Source organism: Beta vulgaris, chromosome 3 (genome assembly GCF_026745355.1).
Source record: "Beta vulgaris subsp. vulgaris cultivar EL10 chromosome 3, EL10.2, whole genome shotgun sequence".
Classification (NCBI taxonomy): Eukaryota; Viridiplantae; Streptophyta; class Magnoliopsida; order Caryophyllales; family Amaranthaceae; genus Beta; species Beta vulgaris.
In genome coordinates this window covers 8,626,180-8,629,258 of record NC_079204.1, presented here as the reverse complement: position 1 = coordinate 8,629,258, position 3,079 = coordinate 8,626,180, and the positions used below count along the sequence as shown (strand labels likewise).

At 34.0% G+C, this 3,079-nt stretch overlaps 1 long non-coding RNA gene across 1 annotated transcript; it reads right to left on the bottom strand.

The window, feature by feature from the left end:
- Positions 1-657: 657 nt before the first annotated feature.
- Positions 658-2,660, bottom strand: LOC130590692 (uncharacterized). Its single transcript, XR_008968539.1, has 3 exons — positions 2,533-2,660; positions 1,954-2,010; positions 658-731 (listed from the first exon to the last, which is right to left on the bottom strand). It is a non-coding gene; the product is annotated as an uncharacterized LOC130590692 (long non-coding RNA).
- Between the last annotated feature and the right edge of the window lie 419 nt (positions 2,661-3,079).

The following is a 3,079-nucleotide window of genomic DNA, read 5'->3' as shown; positions in this document are numbered from 1 at the left end:
TCAAACCCTTAAACCCCAAACTCAAATACAGACGCTTGATAATTTGGTTTAACTCTAGTATATAGAAACTGAATAACTGTAAAGGAACATGGCACTCGTAGGAACTTGAAACTCAAAGGAACTGACTCAAACAAGGAATAGAAAATATATTTCTTTTATAACGCTATTCCTTAAGCCAAACTTATGGAATGACAAAAGTCTAACACTATGGAAAGACACCAGTCAGACAATTTGAAACTCAATTGAACTTGTATATTTATAGTAGTCTTTTAGAATGAACGTGGGATTAATCATGTGTTAGTGGTTAAACCATTATCCCATGATGTTCCTTACACGAAGGAACACGTTCCTTATCATGTCCCATGATCCCATGATCTTGTAACACCCCCACGACTCCTCCTTTTATAAACTAGGAGAAATTGCGGGAGTTGTTATGCCACGTATGATAATACGTAAGGCTAATCAGATAATAAGCGGAAGTCTTTTAAAATAAACTGAAAATACTTTAATACAACGGAAATAAGAAAGTATGTAATTGAATTACAAACTCCGAGACTATCCCATACTAGTCCCATTTCAAAAGTCAAACCTTGACCCCATTGGTCAAGTAAAGTCAAATATAAAATTCAAGATAACTTAAATAAAAAGTACTCGTGTCTAAAACTCCCATCCGGATGCTTATGATTTCCATGCACATCAAGAACTTGTACCTGCAACTTCTTCTCTAAACTCTGCTCACCAAATGGATCATCACAGGGTTGTTGAGGAAAAAACAACAACCAAAAGAAACAAAGAAACACATACATCAGCAACGCTGAGTACATAACACAACTAACTAATGCGAATAATAATGCATGCAATCCTCAATCACTTCGGCTTGCTCTTCTTACGACTCTACATGCGAAAAGCATATAACTGAACTTACTAAATACTTTCTTTTATTATTATTTGGCAATGAACGGGCACCGTCCTCCTCTTGGAGTCATACGGGCTACTATTATTGTGTAAGAGATCCCACACCTCTTACTAAAGTTCCATGAACTTTAAATAACTTGACTCGAGAAATTTTAAGCTTGTTAGTAATGAACGAGGGTGAGAGTGAGCCTCTAGACTCAACATCTCAAGATATAAAAATACGAGTGACACCTAGTCCACTCAAAGATCTTGATAATTGGAATTCCATAAACTTGCTTGATAAAATAAAAGCATTAACATCGTCATGCTAAGCTATATGCAGGAGTATATTTTCACACTAACTCCCCCTTATGTTCAATACTCATGGGGGATCCATCCCAAGAGTTTTATTGCCAAAGCCCATTATGTGAGACACAATCACAATAATACATCTAGCAAATAAATTAATTTCTTATCTTTCTTTAACAAGTGAATGCAACAAACACCATAATTAACTCAATTCTAAATTCTTTGAGACCTTGCTCATCTTATTACTTTAATGACTCCATGAGTCCTTTTTCTTACTTTCTTAAGGATCCATGATCCAATCAATTGAGTCATTGCTCAATGATTCAACTACTTGTGAGTCCTTGCTCAATAACTTTAACTTGTGAGACCTTGCTCAATAACTTGAAACTTGTGAGACCTTGCTCAACAAAATATAACTTCTCATGAGACCTTGCTCAATAATATATAAACTTCTAATGAGACCATGCTCAATAAAATATATAACCTCAAATGAGACCATGCTCAATAAAATATTCTCAGGCAAGCCTACTTCAAAGATAACTTTAATAACTTTAATCATGCTCAAAAGCAATAATCATCTCACATGCTTTTCAAATATAGGAATAACTCAAAAGTTCCATTCCTAATCTCCTTTCTAAGTTCTCAACATATACTCAAACAATTTCAAGGCATAAGCCTCTCCTTACTCCTCATGCTCAATAATATATATATCCTTTGAAACTACTAAAGTCAAGGTCAAAGTGTATGTACCTTGATTACACAAAAATCAACAGTCAAAGTTTGACTGGCTTTAATTATTCTTGAAACCTACCAACAATAAAGTACTATCAATTAGTACTTCCAACAACAATTCAAAGCTACTAATAAATAAAAATCAGCATTTTAAATATAATAATAAAGCTGATTTTTCCTTACAAATGCTTTAAAAACTATTTTTAAAGTCTAACTTGAAAACCTTTACTATAGGCAAACCCAAACAAATAATACTTAAAACTTTTAAAAACTACTAATTTACTTAATAATTACTGCTGTAAATTATTAAAATAATAATAACAATTTCTTTTTTTTTTTTTTACAAGTGGTTCAAAAACCACAAATCTGAAAAACCACAACTACTGGCGCCACCACGAGCACCACCACCACCACCAGCTCGCGGCAGTGGCAGGCGGCGCCCGTGCCAGTCGGCTGCCACCACTGCTGTCCCGACAATGGTCTCGTCGGACCTGTCGATCTCGCCGGCGAACCACCCTTGTGGTGGCCGGAAATCGTGAACAAAGAGGAGAGAGAAAATAAGGAAGAAAACCCCAAAAAATTCAGAAAAATCATTACCTCTTTGCTTCCCTTTGATAATTGCAAGATCTTCCTATAAATTTCAAAAACAAAACTAGATTAGAAGCTAGAATTATTGAAGAGGATTACTTGAAAAACTTACTTGAGGAAGAACAAAGGTTTGAGAGGAAAAACCCACTTACTCCTTTTTGAGAAATGGTGGCTAGTGAAGAAGATGGAAAAAGATGGGAAACTTTAGGTTTTTCTCTTTTTTATAGTGGTAGTCAATTTGGGTAAAAGACCAAAATGCCCTTACTCATCAAATTGCCAAAATACATTTGATGATAAATTTCCAAAATAATCTTCCTACTAATATTAATAAAATACTTCCTTAAATACTAAAATACTTCTTTGTGGAAATACTCAAATACTATTTTGGTAAAATGACCAAAATACCCTTCTGCTCTTAAATACCGAAATTAAATAGCTTTAATAATTAAAAATGATTAAAACTATTTAATTAAGTATCTTAAAAATATGGGGGATTACAGATCTCAATATGAACGTGGATATATTTTAGCCACAACTCCTAAGTAATAGGAGTTTC